Here is a 25,636-nt window from a genome sequence, read left to right as displayed (position 1 = left end):
AGTTCTACCCTGTCCTATTTATGACTAAGCCAAGGCTAGCTTCGAAAGGGGCAGAGAAGAGTGGGAAGTGAAAAGCCAACGTGCTCATACATCTGACCACACTTGCTTCTGCCTGAATCTTATTCAAGTCTAGACCAGTCTTTGGTTTCCCATCTCCTAGAGGCAAGAGGACATAAAGTTTACATCACAGATCTTACTGAACAATTTGAACCCTGAGAAATAGCTCAGAATCTGGTAAAGGCAAAGCAAGGAATGGATCTTACATAAGCTCTTTCTGAGCACAGTCTTCCACTTTTCCTTTGATCTTAGACTCATCATACCCTCAAGTGAAAGATCATAGTTAGTACTTATCACCCAAATGTCACCTGAGAATGATCTGCAGCCATCAGTCAGTGATCCCCGCCACCCCACCCCCACCATGTACAGGCCTCCTTATGTGATAAATGATGCTAAAGCTATTCAAAGGAAATGGTATCATCGTATCAGTGGGAACAGAGCCAGAGCTATGAAAAAGCTGCATAGATAGATCACTGAACTGGCAATAAGAATTGCCTCTATTTAGGGGGTGCCTACCCAGAAAGCGATGTAGGATATCAAGTCTTTCCCTGCAGGGAGATTGGGCCTATTTTTAAATGGTAGGTAAATAAATGGAACAGAATATTTTCCCCAAAGTTAAGCATTATCTAAATAATGCTGTTTTAATTATTCACCTCTTAGCCATTTCATTATTCTTCTCTTAGCCTGCATGAAAACTGGCGTGTTTCTAATTCTTAAAGGTATAAGCTTTGATGATTGTGCTGATAATGCGTCTGCTGAGATTTGAAATTGACTCCTGGGACATACTCGGGGCTTAGTTGTGCAGCCCAGTTCATTTGCATTACTAATGTATGTCTTTGCTTCTATTTAGTTTCTTGATGTTCTATAAGTCTCGTCTTTTTCTGTGTACTCATATATTGTCCAAGATATTCAACTAAATTATACGTTTTGAAGAAAGTGGCTCATCTGTTATCTCTCCAATAAATGCTGGCAATGCCGTACTTCGTACAGAGAAGACCTGCCATGTATCTAACCCACTGGCATATTTTCCATTTATATTGACTCTTCTCTGAAGTTTTCTTGTTCTGAAACTTCTGCAATATCAGCCTTTCATTTTAGTTAAGAATATTGATTTCCCCTGCCCTCACCCTGCTCCAAATTTTATCAGCCAAAACTTCTCTTCAAGCAAAATCTTCCAGGGAAGCCTAAGATACACAACAGATAGAATGATGGAGCGAGGGGATCATAATTCTTTGCCTAAGAACTCAAACACTGACTAAGGCGGCGCTTTAAGGAGTCTCTGCGACACTCCTGAAGAGCACTGGCTTCGTAGCAAGCTCCCCCTGTGAATTGTGCAACTTCAGTTTCTGAATCTTAGAAACATCATCTACCAATTGGAGATATTTCCTACTCCTTAGGCTTGTGAAAATTGAAATAGGTAGTGGATATAAAGAATAAATCTATAGATGATACTTTATTGAAGGCAGTACAAAGCACTACACAACACCAACAGTGAATCACTAAACTAGCTGTTTAAACTTGGGTAAATTACTTTAACTATGCCTTATTTTCGTCCTCTGAAAATCGGAGCTCTTGAAATAGATACCTTCAAAGGTGGTTGTAAGGATTAAATGACTTAACGCTTGTAAAGCATCTGCCACATAGTAAGCACCTCTTGCTGTTACTACTAACCAACTAGCACGAATCTTCTGTCATACCTGACAGCTTGGCAGATATGCAGCTAGAATGATCGTAATAACCAAGAGCACCATAAAAGACAGTGTGGACCTACGAGATTTATTACGCAACAGCAGATCACAAAGTACTACTACAATATCCTATAAATATTTATTAGACAAAAATTCCAAAATATGAAGTTATTGTTTCTTGACATATCCTCCATCTAGGTCTATACACTTCTGAACAAAGCATCTCCAGCTCTCTCTTGATCATTCCCCCAGGAAGCCCTGGTGGTGCTGCTGGGGAAGCATTGGACTGCTAACTGCAAGGTTGGTGGTTCTACTATACCAGCAGTTCCGAGGCTGTCTGCTCTTGGAAAGACGCACAGCCGTGAAAACCCTACATAGGCTTGCTTTGAGTCGGAATCAACTTCACGGCAGTGGGCTTTGATTTGGGGGACCCTTCTCCAACACTTTCAGCATGCTTCAATTTACACTCACCAAAGCAGCGGCTCTGACCTCCTCGGGGTCTATATTGGTTTTCTTTATACTGACCTATGAATTTGAAGAACCCAAGCCTCAAAGGCCAAGATTAGAGCAACAAAGTAGATGGGGTAAGGTTTCCTGGGGAAAATTTCAAAGGACTGCTCTCTTCAATGAATGAGCAGGTGCATTGTCATGATGGGAAATTCTTTTTCCCTCAGCATAACTTTCCTGGATTTTTCATCAGCCACATAGCTTTCCATATTCTCAAAATATCTTCATAATAAGGCCCTGTGATCATAGTCTGTCCTTTGTGAAAATCTATTAAGATCAAAGTATTCCAAAAGCAGTCACCATCATTTCCTGAGTTGACCCTATGTCTTGAACTGAACTGACCCAGAAGATATCCTCAGAAGTTGTTAGTTTTGATTTAACCCTTTTTTGGAGACACCCTATGGATAAAACACATGAAAAGCATCTGCCAATAGCGAAGCACTGAGAGACTCCCAGCCGGTGTATCACTGAGAGACTTTGCAGGGATCCACTTATCACAGATGCATGCCAAATGCATATTGCTTGGAACAAGCCTGTGCATGTATGACTGGAACCCTAGTAGTTGCAATTTTTCATGTGTCCTGATATATTAGCAAAGCTGGTCTATGCGCCTATATCAATGACAAGTGCCAATATTCCTTTGTGCCGTACACCAGGATAGTGAAACTAGAACCCGCTTTTGATATGGAGGCCGAAGGACAGAGAACCCTGCGATTCCTTTGCAAGAGGGAAATTCATCACAAATGTGGTCCCCTTCCAAATCCATTATCTTTATGGACTAATGCCCTTAATTTCACAGAGAAAAATAAGATCCCAGCTAAAGTTTTTTTTCCCCTCTAAACCCTCCATGAGTCTCCAAACCTTTTCGTCTATGTGACCCTAACATTAAGTTGCTACGTGCTGATATAGTATTTGTCATACTGTAGCTTATGTATGATTTCATCTCCCCTTCTTGTTTATAATTTTCTAAAGGGAAATATATAACGCATTATCCAGTCACAGTGGGGTGCAAATTATGAAGAATGATGTAACCAGGGACCTCCTACTCTTTAAACATTTGTTGTGATTTCTGCCACGAACTGTGCTCCTGAGTTTGAACTCTAAAAAATACCAATGAGCATATAGACAGTAACTCAATAAGGACTAGAAAGATAAAGCCTGACTTGCAGGGGTGTAAGCTATTGGTTTGGGTTTCATTTCCTCCCCCATTATAAGATTTATGGAGGTAGATGATTCCCGGGGTCGCGCAGAGACTCGGTGATGGCAGCACCAACATCTACTCTGTCGTTATTTCACTGATGCTTGTCGCAAGATCGCGTTCATGGCTTTATGCACCCAATCCTATTACTAGAGAAACAATAGCTTTCTCAGCTGCTTACTTAGCAAAATTTCCCTTCCATCCCATTAGCCAAAACTTTTTCATGTGGTAATGACCTTAGCTGCTTGACATTTAGAATTCTTTAGGCTCGATATGGCAGCGGGCTGGTTTGGATTAAATAGAGATTGAAATGGAGGAAAAAGAGTATGTCCAATAGGTGTTTGGTTAAGTCCAGGAATGATGTTTACCATGGAAACTGCTAATAACTAGTAGCAACGGTTTTAACAGGAATAGGAGACTATGTAGTCAAAGGGGAAAACTATGGACCAAAAAATGAGGATGAGGAATAGAGCAGAAAATAGAAAATTGGAAAGCATTTGTAAATCAATCCAATGCCCCAAGTTGTTCATCTATTACCCATCTACAATAGTTGGCTACATTGTTTAATATTTAATATATAATTATTAAAAAATCCCCAATACTTGCAAAATACTGTGAGTAAAACCTCACAATCTCCATCATTCTCATTTTTCTGATGAGGGATTTGAGGCCCAACTTGTTTAAAATACTTGCCCGCAGTTTCATGACTCATAAGTGATAACATAGTTCTCAATGCAGGTCTAGATTACCAACAAGGGCTGATCGCTTCCCGGAGTGATGCTTTGGAAATGTTATCCCACAAATTCTCTCAGTGAAGAGGTAACTTTGTCAAAGAAGTGTAAACCCCCATCCAATCGATTCCTTTCCGAGAAATGAACATTTTGCGGGGTAGAAACCATCAATAATTTGTTACCTCCTCAGATTTCTCAAACTTCCTAAACACAGGACCATGCTCCCCCACCCCACCCCCAAGCAACCCTAAACATTCTAAACATGCTGAAAAACTGGGGGGTTGGGAGTCCCACTCTGGAAAACATCATCACAGCCCAGAGAAGACTTGTTTCTGGTGCCTGTAGTTACAAGGGGGGTCAAAGGAACCACCCACTGACCATGGAATGGACAGAGAATTATTTCCAGATCACTTAGCACCTGAAGAAAGAATCAAAATAAACCTACAAGATCCGGTAGTGTTTTGAGATGTTAAATCCTCTCACCTTACAGCACAAGAAGAAAAGTACTCGGAGTCAGTCATTCAATTCACTGAAATAGCAAAGGGGGATTTTTATTTAAACAGAGGTGAGTCACTATAGATTTTATATATATATATATATATATATAGAAACATGCTATTTATGCCATCAATGTATAGAGGTCCCTGTGATTAACATTTTGGTTCTAGACACTAATTTCCAGTGCAACGTGGTGCAGCATCATTGTCAGGCAGATAATGCCAGGCTTCCGTTTCAGGCCTTCACTTCAGCTGCAAATTGACAAGTGAACACAGAGCCAGTCTGACCTAAATAAAGCATGGAATCTGATGAACCTGAAGTTCTGGCTCCATACATTTCAGAATACCCAGGGACATGGGGCTGGGGTTCTACAGTTCAGGGCATTTTTCAAGGTGAATGTCAGGACTGAAGTCTATTGTTCTGAAACCAAATTTCTCAGAAGGTGAAACCCTTGGGGATTCTCATCAAAGAGCAGAAATAAAATAGCCTCCACCTTACCTTAATTTTAGAAACTATCATTTGCCGCTTTACTTTGAATTAAATAATTCACTTTGCTTGACTTAGCTTTGTTATGAAGGCCACTAAGTGAATTGTTTTGTTTAACATGATGAAGGCTGTCTAAAGTACTCACCCTTACCCACTGACCAAAGTACAATTTGCCTTGGTGCTCTTGTGTGAATTCTGGTAGATTCACTTATAGGTTTGGTGATTTCCAATAGCTCACATATCAATAAGAGATAACAAGTCACCAGCCTGTATGAAGTGATGTTCATGATCTCTCCCCTCTGGAATCCTCTAGCTCTTTCTTCTCTCTCTCTGGATACCATTCATCATCCAAAGGGCAGCTTCCCTCACTGAAACCCCCTCAGATCAAGCTACCTGACAAATAACTCATCTGAGCATTTGGAGTTTTTTTTAATAGTATACATTTATAATATATTCCTTGTTGATGTGTTATCCATGCACAGCAATTCACAAACTGAGCATTGCCAAGCAAAGTGCTCGGGCCGTCGGGATATGAGGATGAGTTGTGCCCATGGAGGCGGTCTTCTCACAGCTGGAATATGAGCTGCTGCATTGAACACGTGTGTATCTCCCTCTTGTCCCAGCACAGTGCCTGGCACGTGCCGGCTCTGGGCTGCCCGAGTGATGAATTGATGGAAAACCTGGTGAGCTGTAAGTCATACACTCGCAGCACCACCACAATGAATAAGATGGGCCATCGTATTTAATTGACAGTCCACATTTTATCTGATGATGATTTATCCTAAAAATAAGATAAAGCTAGATATTTCAAATCAGTCATCGACTGAGTGCCTGCTTTGTGCTAAGCCCTTTTGTGATACTCAGGATACAGAGAGCAGCAGGATATGGTTTGAGGGATTCTCCCTCTCCTGAGGCAGACAGCACAATCCCAAGGAAATGATAGTGTCATAGGGGCCCAAGGCAGTGAAACAGAGGGCCCCAAAGGTAAACATTTTAGATTCTATCTAAATGTATCTAGAAATACTTTCCCAAACAACCCATTCAAACCACAGAAACTAAGCATTAGAGTGTCAGTTTAGAAAGCTCCATGGCTGGGAGATTAGGGAGACACCAAACTTGCTTCAAATGTGTTGGAACGAAAGACTTCTGGTGAGATAACCCTGAGTGACAAGCCTCATGTCTAGCTGCACCCTGTCTGACTCTCCACACAGAGCCTCATGATTCTCTTGCTTTCTGGCCTTCAGTAAGGCAGCTCCCATCCTATGTAATACAGCACCTTCCTCCCCAGCGCTCTTCTGACCCATGTTCACTTAGACAGCATTTCTGCTGGGAACCTGTCCTGAATTCTAAGAATGGATTGGAGTCTACTCCTCATGCTCCAGGTGAACTATGTGCCTACCTCTATGAGAGCACATCTCATCTGATATGAGACTCGATGGACACACAGCCACAAGGATAGATGCACATACAGCATTACAACAGTGATTGAGAAGATGGCACAAGACTGGGCAACATATCATTATTTTATACATGTATTGTTGACAAGAATACCTGTCAACTTAGTGGCAACTAACACAGTTGCATACCCTTTTGTGCATGAGCGTGCATGCATGCACACACACACACACACAACTTCTTAGAATCAGAGCCTGTATTTTCATTATTTTCTGTGCCACTGGCATTCAGTCCACTGCCAAGCATATAGTCAGTAAATCAGATAACTGTTAGATGGATGGATGGATGGATGGATGGATGGATGGATGGATGGATGGATGGATGCATGGATGCATGGATGGATGGATGCATGGATGGATGGATGGATGGATGGATGGATGGATGGATGGATGGATGGATGCATGGATGGATGGATGGATAGGCAGGTTGAGCATTTGCTAAGGAAATTGTCTCTCTCAACTCCTTGATGTATAAACTATTCTGATCCTCATAACCATCTGTGGGGTAGGCGACACTATTTTTGCCATTTCGCAGAGTAAGAGGTTGATTTATTTTCTTAAACCAACACAGCACATGAAGTAGAAGAGACAGGATTAGAATGAAGGTAGGCTGGTTTGACTGCCTACACAAGCAACTGAGAAACCATGTTTCTGTTTCTTGCGCTTAGCAAATTATAGCCTGATCTTGAGACATTGTGGTTGAATGGGTGGAGGGGGTGAATTTCTTCCGAGGAGTTTCCCTCAAACCTGCTCTTTGGGGATTTTTATTGCACTCTACTTTCTCGACACCGCCACACTTTCAAATGCAGTGATTTGATTTGATTCTATTGGGTTTTGGCTGTATAAATAAAGTAGACAGACCTCTGGGATGAAATTTGATCTTCAGGTCTGCCTAGAGTTTGTCTATTGAATGGCGATTTTCAAATATCTATATAAATTTAGTTTGTGAGAATAAAACCTGAATCATTTTTACTATTCATATATTTGTTGGAGCTATCATTTTATTACATGTTTGAAATTTTACAGAAACTATAAGACATCATAATTGGTACAGCAGAGGGTCACAAAAAAAGAAGTAGATGGCAGGGGATCTGGCGATGTTTTGTTCTATTGTACAGAAGACTGATATGAACTGGAACTGATTCCGTGACACATAACAACCACATGCAAATTTACACTACTCTTTTTATAAGTATCTTGTTAAATTTTTGCCTAATTTCAGGTGAAATTTCATGCTATAGGTTAGGACTCCTGTAGTTTCCCACCTTGGTTCAGTCTAGTTCAACGCAGAACATTGCAGAAGGCAGCTCGAGGAGACAAAGTGCAATATTATAATTAAATGTGTACATTATAATTAAATAATTAAAATTAAGTACTAGAAATTAACTGTGACGTAGAGTTAGAAAACCAAAAAGGAAGAATGCATTCAGCATGTCTTAAACTGAAAGAATTCGAGAAAAACTCAAGCCTCAAGTTGCAATATTGAAATATTCTATGGGAAAATATTGAATGAGCTGGCCACAGCAAAAGAAGATGGAAAGGCTACATTGGTGACAGTGTACCAGAAAGAGTTAGTTTGCACGCCAGCATTTCAGGAAGTAGTATGTGAGCAAAAACCAGTGGTACTGCAGGAAGAAGTTCAAGCTGCACTGAACTCATTAGCCCAAAGCCAGGCTCCAGGAACAGACAGAGGTGCCAATTGGAATATCTTAACAAGCTAATGAAACACTCCAAAGAAACATTCACAGGAACGTAAAATTTTGCTGAAGATTGTCTACCAATGGATGCAACAACACATAGACAGGAAACTGCCAGTCATTCAGGCCGGATGCAGAAGCGGATGTAGAACAAGGGATGCTGTTGTTGATGTCAGGTGGATCTTGGCTGAAAGCAGAGGATATTCATTTGTGTTTTATGGATGATGCCGAGGCATTTGCCTGCGGATCATAGAAAAGACTGGATAGTCCTGGAAGAATGGGAACCCTGGGACCCTTCATTGTGCGCAAGTGGAACTTGCAAATGGATCGAGAGGCAGTTGCACTAACGAAGCAGGCAATGCTGATTGGTTTAAATTTAGGAAAAGTGTGTGCCAAGTTGTACCTTCTCATCATACTTACTGAATCTGTATGCAGAGAAAATCATCAGAGAAGCTGGATTATGTAAAGAATGCAGCATCACGAGATCAGGAAGGCTTATTAACAATCTGCAGTATGCAGATAACACAACCCTCCTTGCTGAAAGTGATAAGGACCTACTGGACATACTTGCTGATGACGATCAAGGATTGCAGCCTTCAGTGTAGATTAGAACTCAATGGAAAGAAAACCAAATATCCAAAAATTGGACCCCAAGGTAACATCATGGTAGAAGGAGAAAAGATTGAAGTTACCAAGCCTTTTGTCTTGCTTGGATTCACAATCAATGCCTGTGAGAGCAACAACCCAGAGATCAAAAGACATGTTGCATTGGGTAATTTTGTTGCATGAGACCTCTTTAGACTGTTGAAAAACAAGGATGTTACTTTGGGAACTAAAATGTGCCCGACTACGGCATCTTGGTATTTTCAATTGCTCATATGCATGTGAAAGTTGGATGTTGAATAAAGGAGACCGACGAAGAAGAATTGATGCATTCGATTGTGGTGCTGCTGAAGACCAAGGAAAGTGCTGTGAACTGCCAAAAGGACAATCAAGTCGTCTTGGAAAAAGTATGCCCAAGTGCTCCTTAGAGGCAAGGATGGCAAGATTTGGTCTTACATACAAATACATATATTTGTCTTACAATATATCCAAAAATAAGAGACCATTCACTCCTTGGAGAAGGACATCATGCTTGGTAAAGTAGAGGGGCTGCAAAACAGAGGATGGTCTTCAGTGAGCTGGATGGAAACAGTGGCTGTGACAGTTGTGAGGATAGGGCAGGACCAGGCACTGTTTCTTTCTATTTTGCATAGTGTCACTATGAGTCAGAGCCAACTCAATGGCATCTAAGAACAACTTAGTATAAGCACTATTTCCTGGATGCATTGCTGTTATGGGTATAAGACACACAAGCTATCAGAGTATGGATCAGATCAACCCCCATCCCCCCGCCCCAACTCACCCCCACATTATTAGTTTATAGAGAGCACCAGATAATAAAGAGAGAGATGCATAGAGTAATCAGGCACTATATGGTCACCAAATAGGCACTGAATATAATCTGAGTTTCTGGGAAGATTCCTGGAAGGGTGACACCTGTAATGAACCCCAGCGAGAGCCACGGGATATACCATTCTGGGAGAGCAAACTAAACAACCGCCCAGAGCGATGACACAACATGATGTGTGCAGAGATTTAAAACTTGTAAAATTGCACCAGGAAACGAGTCTGGAAAGGCTGATAGGAAGAGGCAAAGGGTGTCTTGCAACCTTCAGCTGAGCCTCATGCAGCCACCTTCCAGGGCTCTCCATTTCTTTTTGTAACCTTCAGTCCCTGTTGACCCCCATTTTCCACATCTGATGCCCTCACGTTCACAGCTACCTTCTCAATATCAGTTCGATGCCTTCTCATTCCACTACAATCAAAGCTTATATATCCATTATCTCCTTTCTTCTGCTAGAAAACATATGCTAATTGAGGCTGTTATGATAATGATTACTAATAGCTTATTTATATAGCTTTTCTATAGTCAACGCTTACTGAACAACAACTCTAGTACACATACTGTGCTGAGTGTTTTCACAGACATGAATTCATTGCACATAAAAGTAAACATATTTTATATTAAAAGTTTTATCTCTATTCACAGATAAAGAACGGGATGTTAAAAAATACTGCTACAAGGGATCCAGTTCATATATGAACAGGCTTATTCCAGAAAAAAAAATGTTTCTAAATATGTCTCTATAATCAACGGATGAGTGAAGGCAAGTTCTTTCAGTAATTCATTTATCTTCATCTCCTCCAAGTACCTCAAAAATTACATTTATGTGTTCTGGGAAAAAATGGGGTAACAGGGCTAAGGACAAATTTTAACAAAACTTAAGTAGGCAACTCTCCAAATCACTGACATTTTGAAATAAGTTAAAACAAGGGATGCTTCCCCACATTAAGCAATGGTTTTTAGATGGGCAAGAGTTTTAATGAAAATTGAAACTCCTCAAAGATGAACCAAGAGAATGAAGACCATCAATTTCAATGGAAGAAGAAACTGTGGCTTACATCTAGGCATTGGTAGAAAATGTCCATAGAATTATTATGGATACAGCTCCTATCATTCAGTATTTTCATTAAGAAAAGAAATCTTAGCCTCAGCAAAGTGCACATGTTAGTCGAAGAGTTGATCTTTCCATTGGTCTTATAAGCAAGTTCAAAGTTAATGAAGATGGTTTTGTATAAGGACTCCTGAGAGGAGAAAAATCTTGCATTTACAAATATGATTCAGAGTACAAGGCACAATGAGAACAGCGATTTCAGGAGGATCTGCCTGATGAATTCAGGTAGCTCAGAAGCTTTCTGTGATCTCAAAGTAGTCATCTTGATCGATTTTCTCAATTGACACAGAACTAGCATTGACGTTAACTATGAAGAGATTTTAAGAAATGTGACAACAGCATCAGTGAGGAAAATGTCCATTTTTTTCCCTATCACAACAATGTACTTGCTCATTCCTTAAGTAAACCAAGAGTTGTCCTATGAAATTTTTGCTGGGGAACCTTACCCAATCCACCCTGTAGTTGTGATCTTGCCCCTGCAAGGTCCCCCAGACTTGTATTCCCCAGACTCAAAATTGAAAGAAAATAAAACCTTACTTGAGTCCCCCAACAATGCCCAAACTACTGTGGAGACATGGTGAAAATCAATCCTCGGGGCAGGGTGAGACAGATGGGAGCACTGTCCTCAGAAGCATATAGACCTAGGTGGATGATAGGCTGAGCAACAGTAGCTTCACACTTTGATATTTTTTGTTTAATAAACTTCCTATTATTGTGTAGCAATCCTTTTTGACTTACCCTTGTGAACAGCAGAAGCACACAGAGGCTACTAATTGCTGACTAATTGATTCCAGCTCATGATGACCCCATATAGTCTTCATAGGTTTGTGCCCCCTCCCCCTCAGTGTTGCTCATCGCTGCATTGTCAGATGTAGCTGACTGGCCTCTTCTTCTGAAGCACCTCGGGGGTGGGGAGAGGGGGTGGCTCCATAGCACTCAGGTGCACTCATCATTTGCGCCGACACAGGGCTAAATAGCTTCTACTGTACATCTAATAAATAGTGGAACCAAACATTGAGATTCAAACTCTGATATGTCCCCAAAGCCCCTTTCATTTCAATTTTGCCTAATGGATTACTTTTCTCAATTATATATCCCAATTTTTGTTGCTGAAAAATAAGGTCACTTTGAATGTATTTCTGTCATGTAAGTGTGTTCATATTTCATTTTTACTTCTAAAGAAATTAACCTAATGGTGAACTTTGGGAAAGGGGCAGGGGGTAGAGTACAGAGGAAAGGGAAGCCTAATGGCACAGTGGCTAAAGTTCCCTACCACTAACTGCAGGATCAGAGTTCAAACTCATCAAAAGACATAGCCGTCTGCTTCTGTAAAGACTTACAGCTTTAAAAAACCCTATAGGATAATTCTCCTCTGTTGTATAATGTCACTATGAGTCAGAATCAACTGGTGGCACACATAGACTTTGGGTCTGTAGAATATCAAAGTGACACCAGGCAACAAGGTCGCCTGGCCCCTCACTTCATAAGCCATCTGAAAGAGTGATACAGAAACATAAGCCACGTTGGCACAGGTGTGGAATTTAATCTTAGCTCTACTACTTCCTTACAAGCTGGGACCTTACACAGAAAACTTACACCCTCTGGTTCTCTGAAAATTAAATGCTAACATTCATCTCATAGGGACCTAGTACGCGTGATAGGAGAGAGCTTCAAAAAAGCTCATGGAAAATCCCATTACCTTTTCATTTCTCTTTGCTTCCCTCTCACACAATGTGTGCCTCAGAGTGCAGACTCAGATTTGTGAGTTTCTTTCTTTCTCTATTTTTCTAATCTTGGGGGTCATATGAGTTCATGTCCACCCAAATTGCAGATCTAGAGACACAAGATAGAAGGATATTCTATGACATCATTCTTCAGGAAAACTACTGAAATGGAAATATTTGACTTTGAGAATTTTCTCTGCAGTGCTACTCGTACATTATTGCTACATATCCTGGGGGCCCTGTGACCCTCAAATTGTCCTTTACATTTTGATACAGTAGGTTGTGACCCATTGGTAAAGTGCTTCTTGGAGAAGCCATGCCTCCTTGGAATGCAAAGGTGGCTTGTGAGCTCTAGCTATGTTTCTGATTCCCACTAGGGTTTGGGTGATGCTGTTATAGGAGGGGGCGCCCAAAAATTCACAGAAAAAAAACCCTGAACTATTTTTTAATTCTTCCATTTTCTAAGAACATTTGCCCCCCTCCCCATGTCCTCATGGATATTTTATTCTTTAGTTTTCATTTTAACTTGGACCAGACCATATGGATCCATCTTTACCTAATTATAGAAAATAATGGCTGAATCACTGCAGGAATATTTTAAATATGACTTAATATGAAATTCTACTTGGTAAAGCAAACGTGTCCTCACTTTGTTGGAATAAGTAAACAAAAGCAGTTAAAGGACAGTAGCCACTGTCTCCTGTACTCAAGCTGGTTGCCTGGTCTTGCTCTTTGGTGTCACCAACAGCTGGCTCCTCCGATGGCAAGAGCATAATTCCCCATCTATTGAATTAAAAAAAATGACACCCCAAGGGGCAGACTAATCATGGTGTTTTCTCCTATTTGCTATTTATGTGGCTTCTGTAGTTTGAGGGACACGGGAGGAGATGGTTGGGTAAACAAACATACTGTATATACTCGAACATAAGCCGATCTGAATATCAGCCAAAGCACCTAACTTTTTTTTTACTCATTTTATTGGGGGCTCATACAATTCTTCTCACAATCCATACATACATACATTGTGTCAAGCACATATGTACATTTGTTGCCATCATCATTCTCAAAACATTTGCCTTCTACTTGAGCCCTTAATATCCGCTGCTCATTTTCCCCCTCCCTCCCCACTCCCCCCTCCCTCATGAACCCTTCATCATTCATAAATTATTATTTTGTCATATGTTACACTGTCCTACGTCTCCCCCCGCCTTCTTCTCTGCTGCCCATCCCCCAGGAAGGAGACTGTATGTAGATTCTTATAATCGGTTCCCCCTTTCTACCCAATATTCCCTCCACCCTCCAGGCATCGCCAGTCTCACCACTGGTCCTGAAGGAGTCATCTGTCCTGGATTTCCTGTGTTTCCAGTTGCTATCTGTATCAATGTACATCCTCTGATCTACCCAGATTTGTAAGGTTGAATTGGGATCATGATAGTGGGGGAGGGGGAGGAAGCATTTAAGAACTAGAGAAAAGTTATATGTTTCATCGTTGCTACTCTGCACCCTGACTGGCTCATCTCCTCCCCATAACCCTTCAGTAAGGGGGTATCTAGTTGCCTACAGATGGGCATTGAGTCTCCACTCTGCACCCACCCACGTTTATAATTATATGATTTTTTGTTCTTTGATGTCTGATAACTGGTCCCTTCTATACCTCGTGGTCAGACAGGCTGGTGTGCTTCTTCCATGTGGGCTTTGATGCTTCTCAGCTAGATAGCCACTTGTTTATCTTCAAGCCTTTAAGACCCCAGACACTATATCTTTTGATAGTTGGGCACCATCAGCTTTTTTTTCACCACATTTGCTTATGCACACATTTTTCTTCAGCAATCGTGTCAGGAAGGTGTGCATCCTGGAATGCCAATTTAATAGAGCAACGTGTTCTTGCATTGAGGAAGTGCCTGAGTGGAGGCCCAATGTCCATCTGCTGCCTTAATACTAAACCTATAAATATATGCACATATATGTTTCCCTACACTCTTAAATAAATATATTTACATATGTACCTTCCAGTCTTTGGACCTCTATAAATACCCTTTGTTACCTAGTTCTTTCCTCTATTTCCTTTTACTTTCCTCTTGTCCCACTATCCTGCTCAGCCTTCATTTGGGTTTCAGTAATTTCTCTTGGTTACATTGCCCTTGATGAATCCCTACCGGGCCTCTCACACCCTCCTTGCCACTGATTTTGGATCACTTGTTGCCCCCCTGTCCCTGGGTTGTTCAGCACTACCTCCTTAGCCCCGCCTCCCCCTCTCCTGTGTCCCCCGGGGACCATTGCTCCCGTTGTTTTCTCCTACAGACTATTCATCCAGTCTATCTTATCTAGATAGATCTTTAGAGATAATAATATACACTGAAAATCAAGCCATAGCAAGACAGGCAATGAATGAGAATACAGTGATGACAACAAAAAAGGAAACCATATACCCATAGAAGAACAAATCAATTAAAAGAAAAAATTTTTTCAAAGAAAGAAAAACCAGTAAATAGATCAAGGTCTGATTTTGGATCTCTAGGCTTGTCCTTCAGGCAGGTCTGATGGGGTAGCATGCTCTGGTCCCAGAGTCTGTCCTTTGTACTCCCTCAGGGGCTCCCTGCTCTGCTCCCATGGTTGCTCTGCCGCACACCTTTAGTGGTTTGCCTCGGTGTCACAGGGTCAATCTGGGTCAGCCCGACACTGAGTCTCCAGTGTTGTCCCCCTTAGGGCCCTGGGCCATCCAGGGACGGCATGTCTTGTAGTGGGATCAGCCCTATTGTCCACTCTGTGCATTGGTTGTTCATAGCGGGGATATCGTCTTCCAGGCCTGGTGGGTCAGGATGTGCTCCACTCTCTCTTCCTCCCCCTTCATTTGCTCCCATTTTCTCTCAGCAGACATGCCCCTCTCCCCTAGCTGCAGCTTCAGTGCAGTCCTCTCAAGTAAATTCTTCTGCGGGAGAGGCAGTTGTCCACATAGCTGGTATGGGGGCTGAGCCCTCAGGTCCCTCCACTGGCTCCCCACTCCTTGCTGCAAAGCACCCAAGTTTACCACAAAAACTGCATTAAACATGTACTGAAAAGCTCAGCTTATACATGAGTATTTACAGTAGATCTGTTCCTAGGCCTGGTCTTCTGAAATTAAACAATTACCAAATTGCAACTCATGGTGAAAATAGGGAAGTGCTCAGTGAAGGTTAGAACGATTACCACGAACAGTTGAGTTCCAATAGTGAATCGTTGTATTTTGCGTCTTATCCTATGGAGCAAGACTCCCCACTCTAGAGTTTCTGAATTCAGTAGGGCCGAAGACGCCGAAAGCTCCAAGGTAATACTGATACTGCTCTAGGGATTATTGTACTCTAAGTGCTGGTTGACTCACAACACCCTGTGACTTGTAAACTGTTAGCATCACCCCTGCTTCCCAAAGGGGAAAATCAACAGGTTAGAGAGGTTAAGTCATTGGTCCAGGACCACGCAGTTGTGAAGGGACAAGAGTGGGATTTAAACCTAGACTTGTTTGATTCAGGAGCCACGTTCTTGTGGAGAAGGCAAACTGATACATTTTCAAGAGGATCTTGCAGGTCATTGTCATCTCAGGCAAGTCTTTCTTCCTCTGGGCCCCCTTTGCAGACTCATTAAACTCCAAGGCACTGCCAAGAGTAAGGTATTCACACAGAGGGCCATGCTACTGTGTGGTTATTCGTTGCACTTTCTACTCTCTGCCCATCTGGCAAATTCCAAAGCAGATGGAGAGATGCGTCTCAACTGTTCAGCCAGCACTTCCCTTTTGGCCGGGCAGGACTGTGTCATTCTGCCTCACTCAAGTGAGTGTCACCTGCAGGTCCTCAGAAGCAACCAGCTTCCTCAGTACTGGATTCGGGGGACATGGTGGGGAGTCGAAGGAAATTTGGGAGGCCTTGACATTTAATTTGGTGAGAATCTCAATGTGTCTTACTCCCTGTCACCTAACCCATCCTAATGCATCATTACCCTATAGAACTGCCCCTTCGGGCTGCTGAAGCTATAAATCCTCACAAGAGCAGAAAGCCTTTTCTTTCTCCCGAGGAGTGGCTGGTGGGGTTGAAACATCAACCTTGTGATTAGCAGCCCACGTCACTATATATTATTGCCATAAAAACAAAAATGAGATTAAACAATAAAATCTTATCCGGTGTTAGATGACAAGAATAGAACAAGAGAGGTGATGAGCCAATTTGTTTATGGACATGCCTAGAAGTGCAGACACTGCTGAAGGAGGGGTTCTTAAGAAAGAAACGTACACGTTGGATTTTGTCCAAATGTGTGATGAGAACAGTGAAAAGTCTATCAAACTAGCAAAACGAAGCGGGATTTAAAGGTGTGAGAATTGTTACCTTGAAAAGAAAAGGCACAGAATAGAATTCCTTTAGGCATCGAATGGGCTATCGTGTAGAGAAGTAATTCTAACTCCAAAGTGTTAAGCAGGCACTTAGTACCAGAAGGCTGCATCAGGAATCATGGGGAGACATGTTGGACTGACAATAACTAGAATCTAGAGGCGCTATCTCGACAGGGCTGGGTGCCTTGAGGAGAATGAGAAGACCGATTCCCTGGGGTCACCAGTGCGAGTGCTGTAGAGGGGATCTAATGGAGACGCTTCAAGCTCCCTGTGGTAGGCAAAGTAAGGGCCCTCCAAAGTTATTCCCCGATCCTCATTACTTACACATACGTATTCATGACAAGAGGGAATTAAAGTCACAGATGGAATCTGGTTGGGCCCAATGCGGAGGAGGGAGAAGAAGGGTTAGAGTGACGTAACATGAAACCAAACCTGACCGTTGCTGGCTGTCAACATGGAAAGGAACTCCACGTCAAGGAATGAAGGCAAGGGACGAGATTCCTCCAGGAAAACACACAACCCTGAAACGCTGAAATCTTGAGCGTGGTCCTGTTTGACCACCAGATATCTGAACGACAGGACTTTACATTAATAAAATTGCATTGTATTTAAGTCATTGCACTTGTGGTAACTAGTTCCGACAGCACTACATGGCTAGATAAGCTTTCCCTCTGATCTCATTCAAACCTGGTATGCCACCGACTCCCACCTGCAGGCCTCTCCGCTCTTCAACACTTGGTCGCAGCTCACTGAGGGCAAGACTAACAGTGTCTTCTGCGTGGCTTCACACTTTTCCACTGTGGTAAAACAGGTGGTAAACAGGAGATCAACCTCCCTGAGCCCTCTTACTTGTCCCCCTAAAGGACTCACAATGCCCCCACCGCTGCGCATCATCCACCATCAGGTTCCGCTGCGCTGTGTCCTACCCCTTGCTCTCGCCTGGTCATTAGGGTCTTGGTGAGAAGCGAGGGGGCGCAGGGCCACACTTGGCCCTCTGGTGAAAGGCAGGCTCAGTAGACATGAGTTCTGACTGCAGCAGAGACAGAAGACATTGTGAAGGAAAGCACAGCAGGGGAGCGAGAGGGAACCAGAGCTCAATGTGAACTGTGGACACCACTCTCACAGACAGTCTAGCCATTGGGTGAAGCTGAATCTGGGGCCCTTTGCCAAGGATTGGAGGAGGGCAAAAGCTGGCTTTTCTCCTCCATGCACACAGCTGTTGCCTGCCAGGACAGCGGGATGGGAACCAAATGTTCTCCAAATGGATAGCCAGTGCTACTCCCTTTGCTGTGAGCTAATGAAAACACGAGACAGAATAGATTCAGCACGCAGTCACAAGAGAAGGCCAACTTTCAGACTTGTTTTCATTTAAAGGATGTTGGGAATTTCAGATGATACTTGAGAAAAACAAAAGCAAATTGACTTCCGTGAAGAGCTTCCCAAGACACCTTAGCAGAATGCTAATGTGCTAGCCAGAGCTGAGCAGATGTAGACTCCGGGCGTCTGGCCTGTCTTTCTCACCTTCAAACTCCAAACCCACCCAGCAAAGCACGGGTTAAACTAATGTCCCCTTGGACATTTCCCTTCACTGGATTCAGTGTGCAGAGCGCTTTGTGACTGCATCTCCTGGGAGCTGAAAGAAAGACCCAGTCTTTAAACTCCATAGTATGTCTGATCACCCTTGGCAAAGTTAGTGGAGAGCCACTCTTGATTTGTCAACTGTTTAAATAAAGGCTCTCCTACACCTCTCCCCATCCCCATTCTACAGCTGTCCAAGTCCCCCCTCTAGCCACTAGGTGGCAGACGGGGCCCTCTGGGCAGCTTCAGTAGGAAAGTTATTTGTTTGGGTTTTTTCCTCCGGATGCTCCGTGTACTCATGAGAGCCGGTTGCTACTCTGGATTTGTACAAACAGAGAGATTAATGCCATCGGCCTGAGGCAACCTTTTTCAGGTGTGGTGCTAATAGTAGAGGTGGATGTGCTGATTCCCAGATCTAGAAATTAGAGAAGGAGCCTAATACACGCTTCGATATTTTATCTGTTGCTTTATCATCATTGAGATCCCACTTTCATGTCAAAATGGTGTGACCTGTAAAAAAAAATCTGTATTGCTTCTTAGAACTCTCAGGCTATTTTATATATATATTCTCCAGAGGTATACAGATAGGCATGCACATATGTGTAAAACACTCGGCAAAATGCACTGATGCAGATGATAGCCACAGTGGGCTCAAGAGTAAAGTTGTGCAAATGGCTCATGTCAGACTCGTGGTGTTTGGTTCTGTTGTCCACTGGGCGGCTACGAGTCTGAACTGACTCAATTACACCTAACAACATACAAATGTACACACTTATATATGTGGGTGTATATGTGTGCACATTGTTTTGATCTTATACAGGTGTCATTGAATTTATTACAACTCTTGGGCCACTATTAGTTTCCAGGCTAGTCATATTTCAAAAGAAGATTGATTGTTGTGTTAGTCTGGGTTGAGGAGATTAACTCATTGACTAAATTCTTAGATACTCATATGTGTATAAGAGAGAGCTTTATATAAAAGAGAAATTGTATATTGAAATGACACCCCAGACCAGTCCAGTTCATCTGTAAGGCCAATATTAGCCCATATGTCCGATACTAGTCTTTAATTTCCTCTTCAGAATCATGCAGCCATGCAATAATGCCAAATGCTGGAAGAACACAGGATGATGGGTAGGAAGTCTTGTGTGGATCCAGTGGTGGTAGAAGCATCTCTACACTGGCATGGGTCTCTATGTGGCTCCTCTAGTTCCAGGACTCTGGCTCCACCTGTGTAGCTCCATGTGACTTGTCAACAGGAATGTATAGCAGAGAGTGTGTATCTGGCCTCAAGTGACTTATTTGTCTCCTTCATGCCTCCAAATGAGGTCATCAAGCTGTGACCTGATTGACAGGTTAAACTCCACCCCTTCCTCAAATTGACGGTAGATGATGTAACTGCCACAACTGTCCTTACTCCATCCTATTTAATCTCTCTGACAAACTGAATACTCCTCCATCTATTGCTCTTGTGTTTTTCATTAACTGTCTCCCTTACTTCGCTTTCAGTGAGTTTAAATGCTGTAATCCGGTTAAAGACCAAAGCCAATCTTGGTCAGGCATGAAAGCAAAGACAAAAGTGAAAACACTTTCACTTTTTTTATTTTATTGAAATGCCTGTGTAATGCACACAGCACAGACTGGCTTGTACTAAACTGGTCCACATAGTAAGATGTATTTTCTAAAGAGTTTCAGATCAATCCTGTTTTTAATTAGAAGTGATTTTTGTTTCCCTTCTTCCTAAATTGCGAATTTAAACACTGTATGGAATTATTGAAGGTATCCTTTTAGAAGTAGCCAAGTACAATTGAAATTCACCACATTTCCTTAAGCACATACTTCACAGAAATTTTTAAATGGACTTTTTAGAATTAAGTGTACTTGATATCCTGCATAGGTTTTTGTGTTTTTTTCCCTGCATAGTTTTAATATCTAAGACAGGTCATTACAGGAAAATGTTTTTTACCAATAGATTAATGATTTCATTACCTCTCTAGACATTATCATTGAAGGCTCTTCTTCCTCTTATGTTTTCTCTGAGGATACAAGCTATACCATCAACTTATTTGTCCATTCTTGATGCTTCACATCCCCTAACCTTTCATCATATCCTGATATTTTCTTGCATCCTTAACTTATCTTTTGTATTTTCAAAGATATTGTGATAGAGTATTTCTTCGTAACTATTGTTCGAACTGCTGGATGATACCCTAAGTTTCTATTATCGATGCACCTCCCCAAGGTGATGCTAGAATATCCTTTCTAAATTTTAAACTGGATCATATAACCCAACCTCTAAATAAATGGTACTAAGTACACATGTCTTAAAAATAAAAATCTATATTCCCAAATGACGTTTTACTTTGATCACTTGACCTTCCCAACATTGGATCCAACAACCAATCTGTTACACCAGCCCAATATCCTCACAATCATTCCCCCTCTGTATTTCTAAACTCATACTACATATTCTAGCAATGTGAAACTGCCATGTCATTCACCACCACAACACTTCAGCCAGCCTTTTATTTGAGAAACTTCTGCCTTTGAATTTATTCGAATCTATCTTTATCTAGTGTCTGCCTTAATTTCTTTTTATTTTGCCTAGAAAATATCATCTAACAATTCCCAATGAAAATATAATGCTGTTTTAATTAACAGTGTTTTCCTTGAAGTTTCTGGGTTTCATCATGAAGCGCTTCTTAGGTTGGAATGCACTGTTGGTTTGTATACTCTGGTTTCTGCCAGACTGGAGAAATTCCCTGCTGTCACTCCATTACCAGCAAAAACATAGTATCTGCTCTTAGCAAGTCTAGTAATAAGTCTGAATCAAATTAGTGGCAAGCAAAGGTTCACTTTTTCAATCATTCTGATGAACATTCAGCTCTTCCCCTAATGGTGAATTTGAACTCAGTCAAACATCCACTACTCACTTATCCACATGGTTATTTTCAAAAATCCAGGGCACTCTGTGTAGGAAACTTCAGTAGCCAACCATTCCACAGACACCAGGACTCACTTAGGAGGTGCTCTGATGGAACTCTACCACATGCAAAGCTAACTCGTCTTTGTTCTAAAAGAGCTCAGCTTGTTCCATTCAAACCACAGACAGAAATGATTAGGCCAGGATTTACAGTGATCTTCCCTGATGGAAGTTACAGTAGTTTCTGGAGTCTAATACCTGTCGGGTATCTATCTAAGAAAAAAACTATTGGTCTCGATTCACCAGAAGCAAAATATTGAGTAATTCAAAACATAGAAGAAATGAGTCTGCACAAGCAACGTCCTCATCTACCCCAAAATGAGATGATCTAGATGGTGCCTTGCTGCTACCACTGACCATTCTCATAGGGCCCAATAGTTGGTCACACACAGAATGGAGGAAAACATAGAAACCACAAACTCAAGAAAAGAAGACTGAAAACAAAGATCTTTTGAGATTATATGCCTACAACATTCTTTAAACCTCACTCCCTGATGGTGACGACTCATAGCGACTCTGTGAGACGGGGTAGAACTCTCCCTATGGGGTTCCAAGATGGCAAGTCTTGACAAGAGTAGAAAGCCCTGTCTTTCTAACCAGGAGAGGCTAGTCCTTTAGAGCTGTTGGCTTTTCGGTTAGCAGTTAGAAGCTCAATGAGTAACCATTCCACTGTGAGGGCTCCTCCCTCCTTAATCCTGGGACCCAGTGTACTTCCTGAGATCACCTTTCAACAGAACAGCAGAATTGGACACAGAAGAAAGGATACCACCTGTCAGACTGGCACCCATCTTAAAAACCATCAGATTGAGACTTTGAAAAGTCAACAATTGCTCCAAAGGAAAGATGAGGAGATGGGGGCCAGGGAAGCTGAGATGTAGGAAGGGAACAAAAACAATACAATTCAAGAGAAGGTTGACACATTACAATACATGTAACTAACACCACTAAATCACATCTGTGGAAATTGTCAAATGGGAACCTAACTTGCTTGGTAAGCTCTCACCATAAAATCAATAACATAAGATTTTTAAAAATCCTGATAGCAGAATATAAATGTAAATACATTTGAAATTTAAATGCCCAGAAATTTAAATCAAATTACTTTCTTGCAGATCAACTCAGGGCATCCTGAAAACGGCAAACTCGAGATGTTCAAGGTCACCCTAACGCAGACTAGCCCACAACCTGCTGCCCTGCTCCTGCATTTCTTTCCACCACGTGATGTAACTGTGGTGTTGAAAATTGCATGGCCACAGGAAAACTGTTAGTCTGGTCCTGGAGCAGAGAAGGGAAGAAATCTTCACAGAGAGCCAAATATAAAACGTGATTCCCATTCCCTTTGGAGAATATTTTTTAATGTGTTGGGCTTTTGTGAAATATCTATACTAAGCAAATGCACAGAGACTAAAGTTCATAGTGGTGAACAGGGCAAGAAGGATGGGAAATGGGATTCACTGGATTCACTGATCGGGAAGCACTGAGTTTCTCCTGAGGTTAATGAGAAAGTTGGCAATAGATGTTTATGATATTTGACACACAACCCCAAATTAATTAGTGTCATTTAATGTGGACCTGTGAAATATTGACTGAAAAGTGTTTATATGTATATAAATATTGTTGAAAATATATGTGTGTATACACAGAGAGAAAAACTGGACTTTGAGGACTAAGTTGCCCCTGACTCGAGTCGTGATATTTTCAATTGCCTCCTATGCATGTGACAGTTGAACACTGAATAAGGAAGACCGAAGAAGAATATATATCTTTGAAATAGGGTGTTGGAGAAGAATATTTTTAAAGTATCATCATTGCCCAAAGAGCAAATACATCTGTCTTGGAGGAAGTACAGCCAGAATGCTCCTTAGAGACAAGGATGGTGTGTTAATCTGGGTACTTTAGAGAAACAAATCCACAGAAACTCATGTATAAGAGAGAGTTGTATATAAAGGCTAAGTACGCATCAAGAAAACATCCCAACCCAGTGATGCCCAATCCCACAAGTCCAACATTAACCCATTAACCCATATGTCCATCACCAATCCACAAAATCCTCCTCCATGTCACAAAACACATGCAATGACACTGACTGCAGGAGGAAAGCCGAGTCAGTGAATGTGTAAGCATCTCAGCACTGGCAGGGGTCTCCACACGGCTGCTCCAGCACCCAGGGCTGCATCGGGGTAAGTCCATGCAGCTTCTCCTTAGGGATGTCTTACAGGAAGTGAGCTTTGCCAGCTGAAGCAGGGAACTGGCTAAGGCAGCTGCATCCTGGTCGCACCATTACAAAGCAAGAGATGCGAGAACTAGAGAGGCGAGACTCACCAAGCCATTTATCCCTCTATCCTTCAACTAACCCCACATGTGTTTATCGGCCAGATTGGCACAATAAACTACCTCAGATGGTGAGACTTTCTCTTATATAATTTGGACATGTTGCCAGGAGAGACCGCTCCCTGGAGAAGGACATCGTGCTTGGTAAAGTAGGGGCAGTGACGAAGAGGAAAGCCCTCAAGGAGATGGATTGACACCGTGGCCGTCACCGTGGATTCACGCTGAAGAGCAATGGTGAGGACGGTGCAAGTGCAGGCAGTGTTTCCCTCTGTTGTACAGCGATAACAACACCCACTCTATGGACTTCTGTGTGCTTGTTTTGTTTTGTTTTCAAAAACCATTTATCAACGAACACATGCATGAAAGAAAGAAAGAAAGAAAGAAAGAAAGAAAGAAAGAAGAAAGAAAGGTAGATCTTAGGGAACAGAAACAGCGGATCACAGAGTTAAAGAAGAATGGGGCCTCAAAACTCCAGCACTGAAAGTCTTGGACAAACGAGGCAGCTGAAGGCCTTGTCTCATTGCAGCAGGGATGGTACTGCAAGAGGAGCAAACTCCTAAGACAGAGAAGTGAGCCAACATTACCATACTGTCTTTGTGGCTGTTGCTTTTTGCTTTTTGATAAAAATGTATGAGGAGCCTTCAAAAAGCTCATGAAGAAATGGAATGGAAGGAAACGGAATATTTACCAGAAATTCTCCGAGTTCTCTCATGTTTATCCACTTTAGTGACACTCATGAAATGAATCATGCTGGGCAACCCCCACCGCGGCCCTCTGCCAAAGTGCCTATCAGCACAAACTCAGCGCCTACCAAGCAGTGAAGCCCTGATCCCATCCCGCCTGCCCCTGGTTACCCCTAATCAACTTCCATGTCTGTACCATTTAAACTAAAATCAGGTTTGGGATCTCACACAGAACTTGGGGACTCACTGTTCTTAAAGTTTAGTACGATGTTGATTAATTGCTATACATTAAGTAGTAGTGTAAGCAAAGTTGTTGGCTTTCCCCCTAAAAGTTGCCTCCAGAAATGGTCCTCTTCTTTCCATTAGCCCCTTGGAGGTAGGCTCACTGCCCCTTATCTGGAGCATCCAAGTGCTAGGTCTTTGGAACATCAGAGTCAGTAGCAGAAAAAACACGGCTCAGGCATAAGTCTGTAAGTTAAGGATTCTTTCCCCTCAAACTCCATGCCCTTGGTAAAAATGGAATTGGGGAAGAAATATGAAAGGGCAGCTAAGAATCTATAGTTACTAAGGACCTCGGGTGCTAATAGACCATTTATGACGAAAGAAAAAAGTGACTACTAGCTAAAATAAATTCTATATATTTCCTAGTCATTTGGCTCCTTCCCATTTCCTACCTCCAGTTCACTACTGACTCTCCCAACCAACCCCCACCCCACCCGACACACTCACCATTTCATTGTTTTAATGTCAATAGTTGTGAGGCACAGCTCTCTATTTGGTGGCTGGATGAGATGAAATGAAAACCATGTACATCAAGCTCTTTCCAAGAGCTGTGTGGTGTTTCATACATTACTTATGTAGATTGTTCTGAGTTTTATACTTGTGGAAATTGAGGCTCGGAGAGCTATACTGATTTTTCCAAGATAAACACTTAGCTTGTGATTAGGGGGATTTGGACTCACGACTGCCTAGCTCTGCTCGGTGTTCTTTGTGCTGCATGCCTTCCTGTATCTTCCATTATGCGATTCCACTCCTTAGTCATCTATGAGAGACACTCACAGAGGAGCTCGCATTGACAAAGAAGGTCGAGTGCTTGTGTTTCTTCG

General features: G+C 42.1%; 1 protein-coding gene across 3 annotated transcripts in view; it reads left to right on the top strand.

Moving 5' to 3' along the window:
* Window positions 1-25,636, top strand: part of GRM5 (glutamate metabotropic receptor 5) — a 489,044-nt gene that overhangs the window by 423,255 nt on the left and 40,153 nt on the right. The window lies entirely within an intron of this gene.

The sequence above is a fragment of the Tenrec ecaudatus genome, chromosome 4 (genome assembly GCF_050624435.1).
Source record: "Tenrec ecaudatus isolate mTenEca1 chromosome 4, mTenEca1.hap1, whole genome shotgun sequence".
NCBI lineage: Eukaryota > Metazoa > Chordata > Mammalia > Afrosoricida > Tenrecidae > Tenrec > Tenrec ecaudatus.
This window is presented reverse-complemented; position numbering and strand designations above follow the sequence as displayed.